A 24,745-nucleotide genomic window follows, 5' to 3' on the forward strand; every position below is an offset into this window, starting at 1 on the left:
TCCAAATGCACGTGAACATAAGTTCTGGCTGATCACTAACATTTGTTAGTGTTGTAAATAAAAAAAAGCTTTCGTATTTTTTCAGAAATGTAGTTTTTTTTAAAAAAAAAAAAACATTGTCATTTTTTCTAAAATTCGCTTTTTTTCAAATAGTCATTTGTAATGTATCTTGCGTCATTTGAGTCTGAAGTATTTTTATGTAGGTGTAATTACTATAAAATGCAACATGAATTAAACACTAGTTACTAATACGGTACAAATATTTTACAATTTATATGAGTCGCGTAACTATTAATAAATGGGGTTTTGTAGTGTTTCACAAATATCAACCAAGAAATAAAAGTATAAGTGAAGATTTGTTTTTTCGTGAAAGTAGGCCTTTAATAAGTACGAAAATAATATCACGAACAGTATAACATGCAAATAACTTGTGAAAACTAATACTAATTTGCCTACTAACTTTTTCCTAAATATATATAAAAAATTTGTCAACTAGATATATTATATGCATTGCCGGTTCTACCAAATGTGTAAACGCGCAGTTGCAAGGAGCTGCAATATCTATCATAAACATTGTATTTAAAATAACTATTTCTTGTTGCAAGCAGACTTCATGATAATGTGAGTTAATTGAGGATCCGGGGTTTTTGGGGCATTTTTTAGACTTGCAGTCAAGCAGCTACGGCATCTTCACTATGTATCCTAGGATCATGGGTCATATTTCATTCTCTTCAGAATAAAGCTAGGTTTCAAATGGTGCCAGTTGCATACTCATACCATATACCAGGAGAGGGAAAATTGATGTCAAAGGGAAACTTTTTAGGGATTTTTTGTCAAATTTTGGGCCCCTCTGCCACCCCCTTGTGTGAACGTAGATACCTCTAAAAATCTGATAAATAGCAATTGCTAAACTAAATGTGTGTACCAAATTTCAAGTTTCTATCTTGAATAATAAGGGCGGGAGAAATTTTATCAAGAATCCCTACAATGCCCCAAATTACCGCAAAACACCATGATCTCAGGGGAAAAATTTCCTAAGACACCCCTAATTACCCTAGGGTCATGTTTCGACCATCATTGTCTTCAGAATAGAACTGCCTTTCAGACGGTATGACTCACGTGTCTCCATCATGTATGTAAGGCGGGAAAATCACGAAATACGGGATTTTTGGGTCTAAAAATCCCTTTTTTCAATTTTTCCCCTCCGGACCCCCCTGTTTTAACGCAGAGATCTGAAAAAAACAATAAATACTACTAGGTCGGCTGAATGTTTGTGTAAAATTTCAATCTTCTAGGTGCAAAAGTAAGCCCGCCAAAAAATTTACCGACCATGCCTATTATTACCCTACACAGAAGAATATCTTGATAAAAATTCACTGAGACGTCCCTAATTAACCTAGAATAACAATTCGACCGTCATTCTCTTCAGAACGGAACTGCCTTTCAGACGGTATGATTCAGGTGCCACCATCATGTATGTGAGGCGGGAAATTTCTCAAAAACTGGACTTTTGGGGTAAAAACATCCATTTTTCAACCATTTGCCCCTTGGATCCCCCTGTTTTAACGCAGAAATCGAAAAAAATCTGGTAAATACTACTCGGTGTATTGAATATTTGTGCAAAATTTCAATCTTCTACGTGAAAAAATATGCCCGCCAAAATATAATGAGCATAGGCTTAAAAAGGGAAAAAAATATATTTTAAGGTCATGACGTCATCACCTCCTATGTATGGACGCAGGACGGTCTGGTACCATACGTAATGTCTTCTACAATGCCTCTGGACTTTAAAAACAAAAAAAAACGGACGGAAAATCTCAAATAGAAGAGAAATAACGCAATGTATCATGAAAAACGCGTATGTAACAAAATGTACCATAGGATCCCCAAAGGGTTAAATTTACTAAGGTGACGTTCTATTTGAATAATACATTCATAAATTATGTTTAGGTCGCATAAGTTTAAGCCACATGGTCAGTGCTAAAGTAAATGGTAAAATAAATCTCAGAACAAATTGCTTGATAGGAGTAAAATACAAGAGCTCAATTCTCGAACACCTGTTCCATTTAGTTAGTTATCAGAGTTCTGATATGATGCTTCTCTTGTCTCTGTCGCAAATAAGATCGTTACCGTTCAAGTTGGAAACAACTTTAAAAGAAATAAAAGATGTAGAAAGAAAATCAAGAAATAAAGAGAAAAGAGCTAGTTGCACTATAATTGCAAACTGATATGTTGAGATTGAAACTCGATATTGAATTCTATAAAAAGGATTACCGTCTTTCAGATGTCTTTGCTTTATCTTTCACTAACATAATAGATTAATATTTTTAAAAAATGACACAACGAAATTGTATTTGTAGTAACTATATATATATATATTTTTTTTTTTTTTGAGTGCGACCCTCTCCTTCATTGTCCATACTGGAGTAGCATACTTAAAATCGCGACTTTTAAGATTTGTTCTTTCTGGAGAAAGAGTGAGTCGGAAAATTACGTCACTACACGGGCGAAAAATTGCCTAGTGTGATGAAATGTACACTCACGTCCAAAATGATTGTCGCATATCTATAACTGTCTTCTTATAAGAATATAATTTGATAATGATTTTGCAGGGTACTTTTAATACTGATACTATATGTATGATCGGAAAATGTTTATTTGTGGTAAATTTCAAAGGAAAATAATTATAAATACGAAAATGGGAAAGAGTGAAACAAAATATTGCTAAATTGACAAGAAAGTTTTATTTTCGTTTTATTGTTGTTATTTACTGCTCTTTTAACATGAAATTTGCCAGATACATGTCTTTGCCGATTATACAAATTCTAATGACTCTACACATTTAGTAAGAACTACCAGGCGATTTCGTTATCAAATTATATTCCTACAACAACATATTTATAGACATGCGATAATAATTTTGGACATGAGTGTACATACAAGACATGAATATAGGTAATTTGAAGTATTGCAGTTTGTTTCCAAATGAATATTAGGGTTTTGAAACTTTGTAGTATCTATTGCAATTAATTTACAATTATAAGTATTATCAAATGAAAAAGCAACTCAATATTTTGTACGCACGCATGCCATGCATCGTTTCCTTTGTCTGCTGTTATCAAGACCAAGTAGCAAAGATGAAGACTAGAAAGCAGAAAATTTTTTTGTATTTTAAGTTTGCAAAAGCTCTATCTGTAGTTACAGTGCAACCGTCTGTGTGAATTGAATGCTTTGTGCCATAACTAGATAACATCAGAAATATTTATTAAATATATGTGCATTTCCAACGTTCACTAACCTGTTCTTCCCATCTGATACAATGTACAATTACATATTTCAATCATTTTCTCGGCTTGACATTGCACTCCACAAGCAGATAGACTGTAATATTTGAATGCCCATAGTCCTTCATTCTCGTCTGGAAATCGGCATTTCCTCATCGAAGGGCTTATTTCACGAATTTCTCTGTCTGTAATGGACAATTTTAATTTGACCTCCTTGATGGGAATTTGGTCCAAAATATTTTCCTGAAAGTCAGCTGGTTTTGTTTTAGTGCCATCAAATACATCATATCTATCCAATACCTGAATCATCTAAAATACAATTTAGGTGTGTTATTCTAATAACAAATATGTAACAAGAATGCTAAAGTATTACATTAAATGTACAAAATTTCACACAAAAAACATATCCTCAAGTACGAAAGACATAACAACGTGAAGTGTTCCTTACTGTTCTTCAGTTTGAAATATTTCATTCTGTACTCTCACAAAAATGAAATTCAGCAAATTTTGTATAAGTTAAATTTGTTTAACCTATTTCATGATTACAGTATTATATGATGATATTTTCATATGCTACTCAAATAGGTTTCACTCTTAGGCGAAATAAAACGATGCTCACATATACAGAGAAATTTTCGAGATTTTCTTACTCTCTTTCAAATGTTCATTCGGCGCTATTTTTCTTACATTACTTCTCAAAAATTTGTCAATACATTCTCGTTGTTAACTTACAGCCTTATACAGATACTTTAAACTTATCTAAACCATATTGTAATCAGTATTTTAACCCTATGAGATCTAACTACTTTTTTATAGAAGTTTGATGATTTTATTGTTTACTACAGTAGCAGTTACTACATAATTATTAATCATAACATTCTTTACTAACAAGTGCTGATATATTATTTTTATTCTCTACAGTATTTTAAGATGAAGATGAAGATACAATGTACAATTACATATTTCAATCATTTTCTCGGCTTGACATTGCACTCCACAAGCAGATAGACTGTAATATTTGAATGCCCATAGTCCTTCATTCTCGTCTGGAAATCGGCATTTCCTCATCGAAGGGCTTATTTCACGAATTTCTCTGTCTGTAATGGACAATTTTAACTTACAGCCTTATTGTTTTTACAGGATTTTATTGTTTACTACAGTAGCAGTTACTACATAATTATTAATCATAACATTCTTTACTAACAAGTGCTGATATATTATTTTTATTCTCTACAGTATTTTAAGATGAACTACAGCTAAAATTAAGCTCAAGTGACAGTAAACTGCACATGAAAATATGAATGAGGAAATAGCTGAAAGATGTAGAAAGTAGGACGAAAATACAATGAAGAAATTTTTGAATAAAATTGATTGATTGACAATAATTGTGTTTAATTGGTTCAGTCAGAAACCATGCTGATTGTCAGTCTCACGATTTATAGAACACATCCAAAACACGCAGTGCTCTAAATAAAATTAAGAAAATCCGGCAGAACCTCTCTAATCCGACTATACCATTGGAACTACAGGTAGGGTCGCGATGCAAAAAAAAAAAAAAAAAAAAGCGCACTATCAGTAAACACAGAAAATAAAGATTATCAGCAGTAAACCAACGCACATTAAACACTAAAATTGCACAGTACAGTACAGAAAAAGACAACGAAGGAAATGATACAAAAGTAGACAAGCGGTAACAGCAAGTAAACAACAATATTGTGTCTCTTGTAAACGACTATGGGCCTCCTGAGTCACCGACGAATTGGGGCAGATTCAGCTGAAACATGGTCGAATCTGCCGGAGTGGCGCGCCAGCCGAGGGCTTATGTTAAAACATAATTAAAAAATAGCTCCAAAATAGATGTAAATAAAAACCAAACAAGAAAAAGTAAAGCGTTTAATAGTAACAAATATATATAAAAAATAATGATAGGCACAAACTATATAACAACTAATATTAATAACAGGTCTGCAACCAAAAACCGGTTGTCACTACGATTTCCGTTATGATAGACAACGTGTTTTTCTTCTATATACTATGCAGATATATATTAATATTGTAGTTACTATTTTGCTATTTATTTCTTAATATAAAATGAGGTGTTATATTAATTGTTTAACAGTACCTAGCATTTTCCATGTTATCAACAGTGAAGTAGCCTATTTTGTGTGTAATATTTATATTATATGAATTTAATGTGTCACAATAGTAGCAAATTAACCATGAATGTGAATACATTGTTCATATCAGTTTCAGTTCTCTCAGGCGTCTTTAATGTCTATCTATTATCTTGTAAATATCTCACAAATCACTGGCATCATAATTTTGTATGTATATTCTTTAACATTTACCCATATAATTTTCACAACGTTTAAGCCCTTCAGGCAGAAGGAGACGCATGATTAATTAAAATAAATTACAGTTGAAGTAAAATTTTAATTCAATCGGAATTAAAATTTTAACGGGAATCGAACCCGAGTCTACAAGAACCAAAAGTGCACGCGCTAGCAAGAAGGCCAGTAGATATCACAGCGTTCTACTAACACTATCATACACATTTTCCATATGTCTGGCGATGTTTCATCCAGGTCTGTTCAGGTCATATCGGGACAGGAATGTGACGGTTTCCAGATCACGAAATTCTTAACCAGTTTCATCACTGCTTTCCAATACCAGCATAATAATAGGGTCTGTTCCAAGACAAAGAATAAGAACTGATTGTGTGATCAGATACTATTTTCTAAAAACGGAATTCGATTCTTGGCCCGAGCTCATGGGTTTGGAAATCCACGTTCAGCTGTAAGTTTATGTCTCATATAGCCTCGCTGCAGAATGGAACGTTAAAATCAAGTCAGCTACTATAACTAAGAAGGCACATCCTAGAATAAGTTCAGCAAAGATTATCTTCATAATACAATTTCTCCGTACTAAACAGGACATACATATATATAATAACAATCTTTATGTACGAATTTCTGAGTATTCAAACATCTAAAGGAAAGGTATAGAAATTTCCACCAAGAATAGGTTCTAGCAAGGAAAGTAGACGGTTTTTCGAATTATTCAATTTGATCAGTTGCTACACTTGCTAATGAAATGTTCGTGTTCTCCCAGAAATATCTGTAAAGCAAAGAAAATTCTTGACCAAAAATCCATTGTTAGATACGTTAATTTATGCAAAAGATCGGAAAATAGAAGATGATTAAGTTACTCCTTTGATTTAGCAATAAGTTAGTCAGTTTGCAACGCCAGTAATTTAACCATGGTACTCCAAATTCGTTTTACGTTCTTCAAAGTTTATACTTGTAATATATTTCAGATTCCATCTAGAATCAAACTCAAAATGTTTATTCAGGACAAATGTATTTCACCATACAAAGGCAAATATTTTACAACTTTAAATACAATGTATTTCATTGGAGTTTATTTTAATATAATATCTGTTGAATTCTATTATAGAATTGTTCATAATAATTGTCATATTACCTTCAACATTTAGAAATGCAAATGTGTTTTCTCATTTCTTTATATCACGAAATGTAATGGTATAGTGACATTTTGAACTATGATCTTTGTTTTTTTAAGAACTAAAGATGATTACTTTATATCTAAACGAAAAAATAGTTATATTGAATTTCAGAAATAAAGATAATGGAAAGCATAGTACTGACCACACGTAAAATAACTGAAATCTATATCCTTGATCATAGCTAATTATGGTCTACAATAGAAGCGCTTAATTTTTGAGCTGTAAAGTTATACATAGTTTTGATTAAGAGTAGAGTCTAGAACAGTTTTGCGATTGTAAAATCTACTTCATCTGGTTCGCTTGACAATATATATATATATATATATATATATATATATATATATATATATATATATATATATATATATGTGTGTGTGTGTGTGTGTGTGTGTGTGTGTAATGCAGAGTTTAGAATCACACCTTAAACTGTAACCCTATTTTTTTTTTTTTTACTGGAGACCTACTTCATCAGTGAAAAATGAAAATGAAAAAAGAAGTAACACAAAAGAGACAACGCTGGTCCCAGGAATGAGAATTCAGCACGGATTCAATGAAGTACAGAACAAGATACAGCAGTCATCTGTTCTATAAATATATAGCTATAACCGTACGCTTCGTGTTATGTTTTTATTAATTTTTGCTATATTTCTATAATGTCTTGTGTGAACTACAAAGAGAGAGATAATGGATTTAGCCATTTTGTTAAGAATATGTGGGCTTATATGGGTCGGATTCCATGTTAATTAGTAAGATCACGTCATATGTAGCCTCGCTGTTGAAAGGGGCGTTAAACTCAAAATCAACCCAACATTATTTTTATACCACCAATAACAGCAAGAGTCAGACGGTACTATCGGGACAAATAGCCATGTGTTTCTTTTACACACATTACAAAGCATCGGATGATTTGCAACATTAATTACAAAAGCTTCAAAAGAAAGGATCTTTGTGGATAATAAATTTCTTACATATAATATTAAATTACATAGGGAATACTACTTATCTTTTTTTCTATTTTGTTTATGGGACGCAATAGTTCACTGGTAGAGCGCTTGCCTTTTATGCGTAGGGTCTTTCGTTTGATTCCATACAAATAAGCTTGTGATAGACAAGATCATGTCCGTGAGGTTTCTCAAAGCCTTTTCGTTTCTTCCCACTTTCTCATTCTACTAAGTCGTATATCATTATTCTTACTTTAGTCATCTTCTCCCTTAGACTAAAGTGTCAGTGTTCTAGAACACAGGTCCGTATATCAATTGAGTCGTGATAAAGAAAACAATAAACCTTCTTCGTTATTTTCCTTCACTCGATATCGCTCGCTCGCGATTACTATATAAAATGTGTATTGATATTTGATAAACAAAAGAACATAACTGGTTACTAACCCAAATTCACAGCTATTTGCGGACCAGCATTCTAGAAAATTTTCGCCTAAATGGCGTAATAGTGGGATATTAAACTTAAATAGTTCATTTAATTTTCTTATTTAATTTTTAGTTCTTCCACATAACATCCTATGTAATTCAATAATAAATATTAGCAAGTGCTCGTAAAGCTGGGAGCGAGCTCGGAATTTACCGTAATGTGTGGTAATCATATTAAATACGTTTCACTACCTGATCAGTTGTTGAATTTTTCATAATACTGCACTAAATTACATAAACATTGAAACGAAATGAGTGAAATGATGAGATTGACAATTTAAACTGCACAGTATTGCAAACCAGCTGGTGATGGTTGTAAATACGTATTTACTTCATAACGTAAAATCAGTTTCAAGTACAATCATTATTAAAGACTTCATTTTCATAAACTTGTCTTCTATCAACGGTATCGATATCCTAATTAAATCCAATTTATAGATAGTTTTTCTTACATATTAACACATATTCATGCTACAAAATATGTAATAAGATAACGCTCGATGTAAATAAATAAAAAATGTAAGATGTTATAGATTCTGGAATTGCAATTTAATCCGATTTAAAGCACTATACATATCCTATATGGTTGTTGAAATTGCTTTATAGAAATCAAGATTATCATTTACATTAACTATTTTAATTAAAAATAAAAGCATACATATATTTATCTGTCTCTCGCACTCTCACTCTCTCTACATATACAGCTGTGTGTTGCAATAGGTATCAAAAACATGAATAATTTTCATTTTGGACGTATTTTTTAAGGTTGGTATTCAGATCACAAATTTGTTCTCATCATAACGGATGCGGTGTTGAAGTTAACAAGAATTATTTGCGTTCTTCATTTTAGCGTCTTCGTATATAGCCTAAATAATGAACATAATGAATAAATGGGACTGAGCTTTGAAACGTGATAGTTCATCTGGTTTTGTTTTTTCAAGCACTTCCAATTAGACGTTTATACTTAAAAAACATATCTCACTATATTAAAAAACAGCTTTTTGCGCTCAGGCTCGAACTGCAACCCTTCATTTCTAGAATTACAAGAGAATTGCTAAACCCGCTTGTACACGGAGGCTTGTTACGAAGTAACGCGTCGTAATATTAGAAAGAGAATCACTCCAAGGGAACGTTCAAACTTGCACTTTAAAATACCCATTCCTGTCTTTGCCAGTAATTTAGCTAAGGATATTGATTGAATTTACATATTGGAACTAGGCATGAAGTGGGAATTGCATACGCAATACAGAAATACATAGCTTTATCTTCTGATTTTTATATTTCACATATATCTTTGTGAGTGCACTGGTGTGTGTCGAGTCACTTTCCCAGGGACAATTGTGGAGTGATTGTTTGGCTAAGGTTTCATAACAATAAAGGATTTAGTTTATGATTTTTTTTACTTTCCCTTATGTTTACTCAAAAACCAGACATAATTATTAGTTACTACACTATTTTGTTAAAGATAGAACAAACAAGCAAAAATACATGAATAAAACTGAGTTATTGACGAAGTATATGCGAACATTCTATTGCTAAGGAAACTACCTAAGTATCTGTTTCTGAGAAAATATTATTTTGATCAGTGGAAAAAACTGATGTTACTTGCTTGAAAAAAAATCCATTTATGTACTGTTTACATCTTATTTATGGTAATGATATTCTTGACCACTATATTATTAGAGCGACAATCTACGGTGCTAGGATATATGCGAGATGTTTGAAGGCGAAGCAGCTAAACATTGAAACTATCAGATGTAACGGCTTTAGTTGCAACACATGCCATTGCTAGTGTTGTTTAAAAGGGAGCATATCGTAAGTACGAGAGTGATGTTTTGAAGAAACAGAAGGGACTGGGGTGACAGATGTGAGAGGCGGCAACAAATAAATGTGCAAACTCCTAAGCACTGTAGTATAGAGTGACCGGTATTACGGGAAAGGGTCTTCAAATTATTTAGACACCGGAAATGTAATTAGTTTGTCAGATATTTAAATATATAAGGAGACTTCGTGCAAGGTAGAAATTAATGAGAAACAACTCTACAAAAGAAGGAAGTCACGGGTTGGTCCGGTTAGTGTGGATGGTAGATCAAAATACTTGCAAGTTCAGTATTGATCGATTTTGTTTCTTCAAATCCAGATATCACATCAACACGATTACTATAGGAAAATTTCGTTGAACCATGTTATAATCTATAAGACCTACCAAGATAAGACTCAATTAAAACTGAACTTATGTCACAAATATCATGCTAGAAAAAACAAAATAAATACAAATAAAATCCTACGATTATACACTTTAGTCTAAGGGAGAAATATGATTAAGGATAATTAGTAGACCGCGAGTGTGGGGAGAAAAGATAGTAGGTGATAAGGCTCACAGTAAACAACCTTAGAAGGAGATCAAACCAGGGACCTTCCGTACGAGAGATAAGCGATATGCTGCTAGGCCACAGGGCCCCCAGCACGAAGGTCGACAGGAAAATCAAGTACAATTTCACGTGTTATATAATGGTTTTTCTTTGAGATTAAAGAGTGCACTCTGTACTGTCATTATGAATTAATATGACTCCATAAGATGCATCACACTAAAAGCTACAAAATTTCAAATTTATCTTTGCACTATGGTTCAGAATTTAAGTGGGTTCCAACAAATTTGATCGATATTGAGTTCTAAAACATAGACCTGCTCTTGAACTTACTCTAATACTGTATCCTTTAAAACCCGTAGATTCAACGTCCTACTTACAGGAAATTTCTACGGACATGTCCTTTACGAATTTGTTCCATTTTCTACTTTAAATTACTATTAATATTTCCCCTCCCTTGTGCTTGGCTTAGAAAATGAGTACCATGTTGAAATTGTTCTCATTTAAGACCATTTTAGCAAGCTGTATTTAGCATACCAGAAATTACATAAAATGCTATGATCGCATGCAGAATTTCGTAACTCGTGTTTACAATAACAAAAAAAAAATACATATATTCCAACGCCAATTCAACGTTGGTAAAAAGTATGAACATAAATTCCAACCCCTATGCAAGTCTATGACTACATTTTTGCAACCTCTAAATTTCATACGAAAGATACACATATTCTAACCGTTATTCAGCATAGCAGAGATTACATAAAGTTAATGACACATGTAACAAAAAAACAATATCAGCAGATATTACACAAAGATACTATGACTCCCTTCGTTAAACAGAGTTCAGATGATGCATTTACCGTACCATGTTTCCTTTTACAATTCCCTTTTCTAATCCTTAAATAATGCACCAGAGGTTACACAAGAAAGGTAATGACTCATTTTCTTTTAAGACATTTTTAAGCAATGTATAACATAACAAAAATGCTATGATTTTTATGAGACCTCATTCTTATTTACGATCCTTATTACAGACAGGACGAATGAAAATTGGTATAAAGAGATTTTCAATCATGCTGATTTTAAATATTATATTAGTTTATGTGACGTACGTCCATTTATCCGATTTGCATAAAAGTTACATAAGGGTTTTCAAACATGCTGATTGCTAATATTATTATTATTATTTTTTTTTTTTGCTTTTGTCTTATAGTTTCCGTGGTATACTCTCTTTTTATAAAACGAAATAACGAATTTGTATGAACTCGGTGCATAGGTTACTTTGAACATTCAGATTACGACTTCTATCCTAGGATTTACAGCTTAGGTAGGATAAATCTTTCTATGCAAATTTTAAACGATGTGCATAAAACTTGGAATATAGAAATTTTCGAGCGTAGTGATCATAATTATTATACTTGTCTTTACCACGACCTTATAGTTTATGTGAAAAATTCTCTTTTATATAAAGTAATATATAACCCGTGAACGACACAACACATTGAAATTTTGTTTTTAAATTTAGCAATATGACATTGACTACCACATACCGCAATAGTTGCAATTTCAAGGTAAAATGTCAAATAATTAACCTTGTGTAATCCGAAAACACTACAATAGTTCAAAACTATGTTTAAACATTTCGGAGAAGGAAACCAAATCTTGTACGTAAAAAAAGACGCAACCTTAATCCCATCCTTAGAAGACAATGCCACCTTTCTGTAATACTTTTTAGCATAGCAGAAACGGTGTTGTTATCTTTTAAGGTCATGTTTATTGTTTCAGAAAAGAGTTTCTAAAAACCTTATGTAATATAGCAGAAATTCTAATACCAATATAACTTCAACAACGTTTTAACGCATAACTAACAAACCAATAGCATATGGAATCCGGAGGCTCAATGACGCGTTCACAAAAGCTTTCTACTAACTTCTTCTATCTTTAGGTAATTCTATCCCGTTTCTACTTTGTATTCTTATTTCTGCGAGATCCATCTTAATATTCTCCTGACATTTGCACCTAAGTGTTTCTAATTTTGGCTTTCAGGTTAGGCTTCTAGTTAAGAATTTGAAATTATTCATACTTTCTTCCATTCTGACTTCATGACCTGCCCACATGAGGCTCCTAGAGCTGATAACCCGACCAACGTTTAATAATACTTATAAATTCTGTAGTTCCTCGTTATGAAGTTTCTTCATTCCCATTCCTCTTGATTCCGAATATTCGTCTCATGATTTCCTCAAATACTTATTATATTTGTTCTTCCCTCAGAGTAAGCCACCCTGTTTCGTAACCACACGGAACAACAGGCAAGGTTATCGTTTTGTATATTTTGAGCTTAATATTCCTCGTAACAATTAGGTCTCAACTTAACTGGTTAACACATCAAAGAACCTTTCCAAACACTGATGACATAACTTTTCTGAAATTGCCCTCAGGCCTCGACAAGAGGTGATTATCAAACATCAAAGGTTAAGACGTCTCGTCTCTATATCCTCACGGAAATCTAGATGATCGATCAGGTCACTACACACAAAAATATAATTCATAAAAGCAACGAAAGCATATTAAATAAAACGATAATATAATTATTTATTATGCAGCTAAATGTATGCAGTTGAACAAAATACTACAAATGTAGTTTAAAATTGCAAATAATAATTTTACCTTTGTTCCAGAGACACAAAGGACCTTTACAATGAATATAATCAAAAATCTAGTGATTCCGTAGTGCTATATTAACTAATAAAAAATCTTCAACGCGTGTTGTAGCTTTATTTCCCTACTTAGAAACACGTTGAACACTAGAAGGGAATAACGCTTCGTGAATTCTGAGAATGCATTGAAATGCGTCCCCGATTTATTCCAAGCATCCTCTATACGTAGTGGCAATATGATGATATAAGCTGTAGGTAACATTGGCATATATGGCATACAGACTCATGCTATTTTCAGGCCACAAGTTATGTGTCCACGAACAAGGAAAACAGAGAACCTCGCATATTTGTTCTTCAATCAAGAGAGCAAAATGTTATCAATATATTCAAGAATACTTAGGATTTCAACTACCCTGTGTCAAGAAACCTATGTACTATTATTCTTTTCTTCTGGTACAATATTTACAACATTTTTAGGTTGTTCACATATATGAACGTATCATAGTTGTCAAAATACATTGCATCATCGAATTTAGTTGAATCCAATCTTTGAGACCCAAAAATACCCCTTTCATAGACACAATTAAAATTTTCCCTCGTTATTGTTGAGAATTATTTCTGAAGTTTGAAACAAACCGTCAGTATTAACACTATTTATGTACACTTTCAGTTTCTTAAACCAAGATATAAGTACAGTTTTTGCAAAGTACGCATGCGCTTTAGATACTATCTATGATGTTCTCATTCATTCCGGGTGCATTCTGAGAAATTCATGTTATCAGCCAGTTCCAGATCTTTCCGTTCTGTTATTTTGCTGAACTGTTTCGACCAGTATACATAAATAATAGCGTTTGAAGCTTATTTTGTCACTGACCCTAACAACGCAGCAAGGTTTTACTCTTTTTTGAAGAATACTGTTTTAGGTCTCACTTGTCTCATTTCTGGACCTTAGCCACGTCGCCTTTCGAGTAACTTTCTTCCTGGCACGGTAGACTCAGGTTCTTACTGAGCATTTAAGCGCACTAATGTTCCTTGAGCATATATTATGTAGAGCATGATACAATGAATTCTCAATACATCCGAATAGTTGTCGTTTCTTAATTGGAATATCACATAGACCTATCATAAGATGTGCTACATTTAAACGATGAAATAAAACATAATTGTCCACAAGCCATTTTAAGTAGACTAACTACAGTAACAGGGCTACAATAATCGTGCGAAGGGTCGTCACTCACACTTGTCAGACGTGCAAACGGGAAAACCAAGATTGGGTAGGCATATAGCCTTTGTTTTAAGAAAGTAAAATAAATATATTAATTAACTAAAGTCCGTATATGTTTCTTTCACATTCTTAGCAAGTTGTGTAGTGAATCAAATGTCTGCAAGGAGAGAAAACCTTATATTCCTCAGTTTCTAAAATCAGTGAAACGAAAGCCAAGTTTGAATAGAGAATACAGGGCCTGCACTGTACCACTTCCACTCGTAATATATATTTTTAGACATGGGATGGAACTCTTTCTGAAGCTGGAATTTTGCAAATTTTGTAAGTCTGTTCAACATTATTCCAATTCATTTTATAAAACTCTTTTACCACAAATATCAATACTTTCCAAGTCCAATAGTACACCTCTCCGGTAATCTACTGTTTCCTTTGATTTAACTTTATAATTCTGGATTTTAAACAACATATTGACGGCAAACAATTAAATATATAAGGTATTTATGTTTCGAGTTGATTTGTTATAAGCCCGCCGGCCCTGCTTGTAGCCTTTCTTGTGCAATCTTCACTATGTTAAATAGGGGTTCCAAACATGTCGTAAATGAGAACAGGTTCCTTCCCATTATATTCTGTAATGTTAAATAGGGGTTGGAATATGGGTGCTATATTAAACAAGGGTGGCGAAAATATGCCCCTGTTCTTGCTTTTTTAATAGAGTTCCAAAAAAGGAAACGTAAAAGAGAACGCGTTATAATCTGTCATAGTTGTTGTGAAAATAAACCATAGAATTGTGTAATTTCTGCTATGCCATTTAGAGGTTAAACTATGTTTTTTGCCTTTCCTGCGAAATTCATAGTATGTTACATACAGATTAAAAAACATTAAAAGATAACGAGTATGTCCCAGTATTCTCTGCTATTTGTTAATGGTCTCTCCAATGTTAAATAGAGTAAAGAACTATGCTTGTAGCCCTTGTTGTAAAACTTCTGCTGTGTTTAATAGACGTTGAACACAGGGGTCATAAAAGAGAACGAGTACGAACCCCGTACTTTTATATGATCTAAAGAGTGATCAGAGAAGTGAATTAATTTTATGTGTACTCATACTTTTCATATGTGGACGATCATCGTGACATCGAAAATCGTGCCACCCTGGAAAATGGACTACTTGTTATCAGTCCCATGTAAGAAAAAATCATAATTTCTTATGAAAGTTGAGCCAAGTGTCGCCCATAATACTAATGACAAAGAGTACTGTGAAAGGTACCCTTATATAACAGTAAGTCCATGAAACTATTTTGAGCAATAAAGGACATCAAAGTATAATTTCAGTAATCAAGAATTCAGTACTGTTTTTCTAAACATTTCTCTAATTGCGAAACATCCTAACATTATTTATGTAGTCATTTGACTTCCCTTTGTCGTGGAATTTGCTAGTGGAATTAGAGTGTCAAATCCGAATCCGCGATTTGTATGAGTCTTTTTCATCTATGTGCACGTTCCTGGAGGATAACATATTCTTGTATGCCTAAAACGCAATCATAAAAGCAACAGAATAAAGTCCCTGATTTGGTAATGCTCGTCAATTCACACTTAATGATACACACAGGGATTCAGAATAATTGTTGTTAACACAGCTTTCTGTATCATCAGTGTATTATCCATTGTCGCTTGCACCACTAACTGAACTAGAAGTGATATTTTCCGAATGAAAATCGAAGTTTATATTACGGGCAATAGCTCTCCGAGTTTGCTTTCAATTGCGAACTTTCCACTAGCCAGTTCTTTTCGCACGTACTGTACAAATATTAATTGAAAATATGCACTTACGTTAATATCCGTTGCAAATTTATAGAGGACCCGAGGACCTTACATACCGATATTTGAGACAGTAACTAAAATGGGTAAATATGAAACTCAATATTCTCGTGTGTCTTAATATTAATTTACTGTTATGAACTTATTTCTAATATTTAAGATTTGATGAAGATTACGTTATGATGTTTAAACTTTTATGACTTGTTTTAATTTTAATATAGTTTAATATAATATATACTTGTCACAAGGGTATTAATTGTTTAAGATTTAAATATATAAATTTTCTTTCAACTGATGAAGATAAATTGTTCTTTCTTTTTTAGAACTTAGAATCATGTTTAAGACAAAGTTATCACACATGAGTAATTTCCTTTTATTGACAGATGGTAATAACACTTATATACTGCCATGTTTCATTTAATATTTGATAATTGATTTCTAAACAACTGAACCAGAATTACATCATTCATGCATGTATATTAAGAAACGTTTCTCATGTACCATTCTCCATCTAAACACAACCAATCTCTAACTTCAAACCAAACGTCAATCTGAGTTTTAAAGAAGTCTCTGAAAGCCTTATCATACAGTAAAATACGAATGTTGTGCCTTAATACTAACACCTGAACACACCGGTTCAAATTCAGAAGAAATATACAAATCATCATATTTTAGAACAAAATTAATGATATCTGAAGCTGAAGTTGTATTCCAGAACGTGAGTGTTTTTCCACTTTTCCTGAAATACAAGATAAGGCAAATTATTAAGTTGAAAAATACAAAAAAATATATTTAAATTATTATCACGATTTTTAATAGATATAATTATTACAGTTCCCCACATAACCACTAACCTTTTCTTTTATTAATTTTGGTGGATAAATATATTTACTTTTGATCTCTTTTAGTCTCTAACTTTTTAAACTCTGGAGTCTCCACCGGCGTCATTCCTAATAAAAGTTGATTTGTTTGAAAAAAATATGGGTAAATATTTTAAATGTTATACGTAAATGCACTCTTTACTCATTATTATAATTTAGAACTTGATTTTGCGGCAGGCATGAATATTTGATCTTTTATCTAAAGTCAGAAAATTATGGAATTTTTGCATTCACGCTCGTCTCGTATGAATTAAGAAAATATTATTTAGAACACTCTTCAACAGTTTAAATGTAGTTTTCATCTAAAACTGTAATCATAATTTTAATTAAACTTGACACTAAGCACGAGAACTCACTCAGCATAACTTTCAATTGGTACACATCTTAAGGAAATGACATTTAATGTTTCAAATATGTATACATATATATATGGGAGTGTTTAAATTTGAAAATAATTCCGTTCTGTAAACATAATTTTTAATTCAAAAATTTGTCTCTGTTCATAACTCATATCATCAATTTGATCTACGTTCTAAACATGCAAAATGCCATATCCTATGAACACTACATAGTTAGGATAACGTATAAGGTTGAATTCTTTAAAGGTGCCTTTCCAATTGTAACCTTAAACTACAGTTGTAATTTTCAAACAGTAAAACGCTAAATTTCAAATATAACTGAACAAATTTCTCTTAGCATTTACATGACATCATTTTCTTGCGGGAGGCCTAGATCCCATTGCTTGTGACTTTTTTTCAACCCTCATGGGAGAAGATTACATTATGTTTTATAAAATTTCAATTTAGCAGTAGTAAAGAACTGTGGAAATGCTATATAAAAACAAGGTTTACTTAAAATAAAAAAAAAACATCTGTACGTTGCTGAATTATAGTTAGAACGTGCTAAGATGGTGGACATTGAAACCGAAACGGCAGGGAGAAAAACACAGTTTATATTTGATAATGTTGTGAAGTTTATTGGGAGACAAGTGCAGCGAGAACAGAAATCATTAAGTATTGATAGAGGTTCTTCACAGTTTGCAGATGGACTTTGAACCTTTCATCTTAAAGCACATGCAAGTGGTCGAGTAAAACGTTCCTCACTCTGATCTCTAACAAACTCCATAAAGTCCCAAGAATATTCCATGAGGTTGAGCGGGTCCTAGCAGATATACATCCTTACTGCTTATTCATGTTCATCGAATCACCGTAGGTAAGTTTATCAGTTTGAAGTAGGATGTGATCATCCTGTAACACTAAACCACCATCACAGAAGACTTTTCAAATTAAAAGTATACATAGTCCTTCACACTCGTACTATAACTCTTCGCATTGACGTGACCCCCTATGACAAGATGTTGTACACGAATTCACCACAGGTCGGCTTCCATGTTTCTTTTTGGGTAATAAGCATTCTGGGTTAAATACTTCAGAGTGGTTCGTCCAGAGAAACATTCTCCCCGTTGTTTGAAAAAGAATGTAGATGTACCCATTGGAGAATTCGACGCGTTTCAGTTGATCCAGCGTTCTGGTTTTATGTTTGTGGCATTTGCGCTACAGATGAAATACTTTGGTATAGCAACCCTCCCATCGCTTTTGACCTTATAGAGGCGTCGGCGGACTTTTTCGTACACGTAGTTTCTCTGAGGTGTGTATTCACTTCTGCGATGACTGCAAATGTGATGAATTTCTTTTTTCGGGCAACAATCCTAGTCAATATCCTGACATCCCTTTCAGACAACTTCCGTATTCCCCTGCAGATGTTATATGTTCACGGGTTCCTTTATTCATTATAATATGCATATATTACCTTGCATCGTGCAGAAAGTGAGACATTACAAAAGGATATTGTTTTAGATATAACTACGCCTGCTAAACGTGCTCCTTGATTTGGTTACTTTTGAAATGGGATATATCCTCATTATTCTCAATGACCATGAATTACCGGATACCGAGACTTCCAAAATTACAATTTAAGGAGAAAGATGGCTCCCTTGAGCCAAGGAAACATCCTGTGCTTTTTGCGCCCCGGAGTTTTAGTTTCAGTGCCAACTACCTGCAAGTATTATCGTATTTTTCAGGAAATATACATCCTGAACGATATTTGATTTTAATGTTCCTCAAGTGAATTACACATACATTATTTCTCTGCGAAATGTCAACATAATAATAAGATAGTAGTAGAAAAAAACATGTAGTTTTACAAATTTTATAACCAACTATGTTTAATTCTTAACAAGCAGTTTTAGTGATCTACTAAGGACTTTACTCATTATACATAACCTATATTTAAATACGATGCCTTTAGAAAAAGAAGATAAGATATGACTATGGTTCATAAAAATACAATCACTCAAACCTCTTCAATCTACTTTCTTCAAGTTATCACACAGAGACATGAGACTTCTTTCCACTGTTCGAAAGAAACATGGAACTATTCATCTCGAAGTGTTAATAAAGCAGTTCTTGCGTTCCACTACATGTTCTCTCAGGGCGGAAGGGATTTTCTCTTTGCTAATTTTTCACTTCTAGGAAGTGTTAAGAGTCTCAATAGGATACAATTTGAAAATATGTATCTTGAGAACCATTGAAATTTTGTTTGGGGCAATCATATTAGCCACATAAATGGTATCTTAAAGAATGAAATTCATAAAGTGTACGTCCCTCCATTATGAAGCCTAGGCTAAAGTAGACTGCGATTATGATAAATAAAGATCATTGTGGAATGAAGAAAGATGGAGGAAACGATATGACCCCGAGAAAACTCACGGTGCTTATCAATAACCGAGTTCACTTGCAGAAGGTGAGATCGAACCAAGGACCTTATGCAGCAGAGTTGAACGCTCAACCGCTGAGAAATAGCGGACCACTTGAATAGAATTGCTATCCAGTTCCTGAAATCTCAGGTTAAGTCACTTCGGACAAAATATCTACACATGTTAGATATCAAACAAACAGTCCTATCCCTCTCTGTCTCCTTTCTCAACGTACTGATGATGTACAATCCCACGTAAATAGCAAAACGCAATTGAATTTTCTCGGTTTTGTTACTAAATTGCCAAATACTTCTGGATCTTTGTCAGTCTTTTCAGGCCAGATATATCTTCGGAATAGATTCTGACTCCGCTTCAGAATCCTATCCTAAACATAAGTATTCATTATTTTACACTCGCGTCGGACCTCAAGAGAGCACAACATAATTGCTCCTGTACAACAGGATACGTAACTGACAGTACCGTCATCTGCAGGCGGAATATATTACGGATTCTCTACCACAACACAAAATGAGACCAACCAACGACGTTTACTTTTCCGAAAAGAATAGAAGGTCTGTTACTTTCCAGACAGTTCTCCAAGAAGGAAGAAATAATTATTAATGTAATTCGTAATAATGACCTTAATATTTAAGCAGTAGCCTAATACACTAACTTAACTTGATATGCTTACTCAGCTTGTAATGAATTAAGAACAAGACAGGGTCCATTTGAGTTCATCATCCATTGAAAATGGTCACAGCAATTAAATTCAATTTCATTCAGCCAGCAACTGGTAAGTACTGAACTACAATTTTCCACGCTCTGCATAATAAGACAAAGAATAAACTTGATTAAGTTTGCAACTTTTTGATTTGACTGCAAATGAAATTTAGTGAGCAACTAGTTGCCGGCATATAGTATACGGTAATATCTATGGTAACACTTACAAGTTAATTTCGCGAAAGAGTCCCCTCGAGATTCGTGTAAAATTGATTTAAATCCATAGTTTTCAGCGGCCCAATGTGTATTGTACTAATTTTAGTGAATCATACCAATAATTTGCATATTTATAGTCCTTTATATATCCGGAATTCATACACTACTATAACGCTCGAATACAAATAGATCTTAGTTTCGTTAGCTGTAAATAGACATTAATGTTGGTATATGCAAAAGAAATTGCATTTAGTAGGGCTTCTCTAACACATGTTACTCACCCCGGATCCATGGAAGATATAGTTTATTAAACCCCTCCAGGCACTTCGAGAATAGACATTTTAGAGTAATATCAGTTACGATAACGATTTTGACAAATCAAAACAATTTCTAATTGCAAAAATCTGTAGGCAGTGGCGTATTTAAGAGGGGCTACCGGGCATAACCCGCCCCCAAAATGTTATGGCAGGATTTTCACATTTCCAGAAATAGAGTTAGCGAAGCCAAAATCGTAAATACGCCACTGACTGTATGTATAAACAAAGTCTTAACAACATTGGTGTTATAATCTTATTACATTTCTGTGACTGATTGTTATTACTTTCATGTTCTGCCATAACAAGAAAGTATTCTATTACGTTCAAAATACCTAATGTAAATGAAGATACGACAAGATTTGGGTGAAGACAAACCATTTCCGAATGTATGTCTGCTTGTATGTATGCGTTTACGTTCAGGGAATATTTCTTCAACAATAAATCGTTTAAAAGATTACATATATACACTGGGATCTGCACAATTTTCTATTTTATTCAACATTCGTAAAGTGCCTGACATTTAACATGCAATACCTTACAAACGGTAAAAGCTACGTTAAAATTAACTACACGAATGAATTTCCGAGAAAATCTTATATGATGTATATATTGATATTGGTATTTTATATTTGATGTATCACATGCAGCTCTTCCCATTTGAAAAAACCGAAAGTTGAATGCAATATGGCGGAGGGGATGGATAACACGTGTGAGAGAAGCAGTACTTGATACTATTTGTTTTGCATATACCCACATTTATGTCCAATTATAACTTAAAGCAATTTTGTAACCGAGCTTTATAGTAGTGGTTTACTAAATTCCGGATATATGAAGGCCTATAAATATGCAAATTACCCGTATGGACCGCTAAAATTACAACAATACACATTGGGCCGCGAAGAACTTTGCATGTAAATCAATTTTACACAAATCGCGTTTGGACACTTTACGAATGTACCTTGTTAGTTCGATTTAACAGAAAAATATAAATGCCTTAGGGCTTACTAAGAGCCAAGAATAATTAATTCATATTTGGAAAGTAGAACTTCATCCACTTTCTTGATTTCGGTATATGTGTCAATTTAACAGTCCTTTTTTTGAAAGTTTTCCTGCGAACATCTCATAAATGTTAAAATTGCAAGATATAAAAATTCCACATTAGTATAATATCCATGTGCAATGAGCCACATAAACTCTTGTGGTATAAAATCAGTGATACGGGCAACCCAACTAACGCCTGCTCCAAGATTAATTAAGCCTGATTTTAACTATTACAGCTAGCGTAAAGTTGCTCCCACCTGCTGAAAGCAAAATCGTAAAGAGTGATTTTTTTGTGCGGAATGGAGCATATGGCTGACGAAGAGAGAAAAGGAAGTCTTTGTGTACTTGTACTCACAGTAAACAGCAAAATACAAAAAAAAAAAAAAAAAAAAATGCGGACACCAGAAGCGTCGGTGAGAAGGTAACGGTCAGGGAACTTAACTATTAACTCAAATGAGGGATTACAAACTAGTTAACTTACTTCAAATGTTTATACATATGTGCGTTTCAAATAATATATGGAGTAGTACATGTAGTACATGTAGTAGGTTAATTTTTAAGTCTACTGCGTTAATATTCACATTTAGTGCAACTCTATGCGAGGGAAAGTTTCACTTTATGCCAAAAATCTGGAACCACCATGCAGCCATGGGGTAAACTTTCCTTTGTATGATAGTAAAGGTCTCAAACACGCTTGATGTTTGACAAATAGATCTTGACGTCGTCGACCGTGACCTCATATTTCCATTTGTCACTCGCTAAATACCGGTCATAGAGCAGTTCGCAATGGACCCCGTTTTCCCGGATGTGTTTGACTTTGAATGTGTTAACATGTGGCTTATTCTCCACTTGCAGGCGCAAATCTTGGACGATTATCCTCTGGACAGTTGATCTGGATCTACCACTCATTGCAATGTATCTTTGTGGTGGATGATTGTCCTGGGTCACTTACTTTTGCACATGTGGAACCACGTCCATTGTACGTTTCAGAACGGGTGTTGTTTTCTTGCCACTGTGCGCACAACCGATTCCTTTGACTCTACGTTGTTTCGCTTTTGAGTACATTGGCAATACTCTTCTTGAAAAAAGTGCAGCCTTGGACAAACACTGTTTCTCAATTGCACTGTAGCTGTACGTCATAAAGAGCGGTGATGTACCGCTGTTAGAATGAGGTCACTTTTGGAGTCGGAGCACTTCACTTTCTGCTACCGAATTACGCACACGACTGGTTTGTGATTGCTCTGCTGTGCTTAGTGTCTGTCCGATTCTAGCGCCTCTGGCGGACGTTGAACATCGTTTCCATAAACGAGGACTGACCTTGTGTATTCAATAGGAATTGGGAAAATCAATAATCTTTTATAATTTCTCCTATGCTAAATAAAGGTTGGAAAATGGGAAGAGTAAACCTCTATTTGTCTCTGCTATGTGTTCATAGCCCTATGTATACTCTTCTGTTTTTAATTGGGGTTAAATCAATGCTTTTAGTCTTTCTTATGTTCTCTACTATGGTTAATTGGGGTTGTGAATATATACCATAGGTTTTCGTACTCTGCTGTTGCTGTGAAGTAGTTTCGACTCTGTGTCATTTCTGTTAAATAAAGGGTTAAAAACTACTTAGTATTTCTAGTGTAATCTCCACTAATCGGAACCGGAACCGGAGCCGTAAATGAAACCGGAACTGGAACCAGGACTCGACCTTGTGTATTCAAGTGAAGTGTTGCCAAGTGACTAAAGATCATTAGAAATTTGTCTTACGTTCGTTTGTATCCTACGCTCGATAATAAAACTCTCGTTACAGAATATTCAAACCAAAGAGGGAAGGGAGTGAGATATGTAGAAACTTCACAACAAGAACCTTACACTGTTTATTTTGCAGTATTATCGTAAGTAATCCCATAAGTTTTAGATGGGCAGATCAGGCAACTGTAGTAGAAGAAACTAGAAACAGATTCAAGCTTCTTACCATGTAAGTAAATCAAGAAAGACCGTTAAGAAGACTTAAATGTAAATAGGTACCCAACATTAAGACAGAGATGGTAGTAAAAGCAGTAGTAAATAGAAGTTGTTTATGGTTGTATAAGGTGCAAAATCACTGCAGAGCTTTGTGGATGATGGCACTTAATCTCTTTTTTTCATAGCCCATAGCTATATATTTTTTTACATATATTTGACTTTGTCAGCATTCAATTATTGAACAACTGAGAAGAAGGTAATTTTAGGAAAGTACTTTCCTATATCCTAACAGACCTAACTTGGGTATGTTAGTTCCGGTTTGAACATTCAGAAGGTTTAATTTCAAACATATAATATCGTTGGAAAGAAAATAGGAAAATGCAAGTCCTATTAATGAGTAGCTGTGTGGTTTAGTTTTGAAAATATTTTAGTTGAAAATGTATCTAGATACACTAATGTTCCATTATATTTCAATTACGCTACATTATTGACTCAATGTATCCATGTCAAATACATTACCGAATATTCTTTATAAACCATAAAGCATAGACTAACCATCAATG

Source organism: Thermobia domestica, chromosome 1 (genome assembly GCF_964235325.1).
Source record: "Thermobia domestica chromosome 1, izTheDome1.hap1.1, whole genome shotgun sequence".
NCBI lineage: Eukaryota > Metazoa > Arthropoda > Insecta > Zygentoma > Lepismatidae > Thermobia > Thermobia domestica.